The following is a 484-nucleotide window of genomic DNA, read 5'->3' on the forward strand; positions in this document are numbered from 1 at the left end:
AAGAAAGGAGGACATAATGAGTCCACAATTTTATTTCATAAATATATCTCACTCCGACCACATACTCCTTATTACACACCTGCAAACACATCGAGGGGCTTCCAAAAGTCTGGCGAACTCTCACTCCTCCAAGAAGGTCACATATTTTTCCCTTAGTCTCACTTCACTTTCAAGGGGAATGATTGCACTGTCAAAGCTGTCCTGTTGTTTGGTAATTAAAAAAAGGAGAATGATTTAATAACTAGGTCATAATAAATCACTAAATCACAATATTGTTTTCTTGGTAAAAACCTAACTTTAGTACACTAAAGCAACGGCTGACGAAATGTGAGTATATATTTTTTAAAATTACCTTTTTACTCCTTGGTAAACTATGAATGGAGAATGTTAAATGTATTTCTTTTTTTTTCCCTGAAAACTCTCAATAAGAAAAAGTATTTAAAACAATAAGAATCACCTCAAAGTTCTTTAAAACCACCCCTAA

General features: G+C 33.3%; 1 protein-coding gene and 1 long non-coding RNA gene across 2 annotated transcripts in view; both read right to left on the reverse strand.

Moving 5' to 3' along the window:
- The window catches only part of LOC119589491 (transmembrane protein 104-like), a 100,597-nt gene that overhangs the window by 40,227 nt on the left and 59,886 nt on the right, over nt 1-484 (reverse strand). The gene's annotated exons all lie outside the window — the stretch shown is intronic.
- LOC119589492 overlaps nt 133-484 on the reverse strand; it is a 1,560-nt gene continuing 1,208 nt past the window's right edge. The window contains exon 3 of the long non-coding RNA XR_005230189.1: nt 133-201. This is a non-coding gene — a long non-coding RNA (uncharacterized LOC119589492). The remainder of the gene's footprint in view (nt 202-484) is intronic.

The sequence above is a fragment of the Penaeus monodon genome, chromosome 25, assembly GCF_015228065.2.
Source record: "Penaeus monodon isolate SGIC_2016 chromosome 25, NSTDA_Pmon_1, whole genome shotgun sequence".
Taxonomy (NCBI): domain Eukaryota; kingdom Metazoa; phylum Arthropoda; class Malacostraca; order Decapoda; family Penaeidae; genus Penaeus; species Penaeus monodon.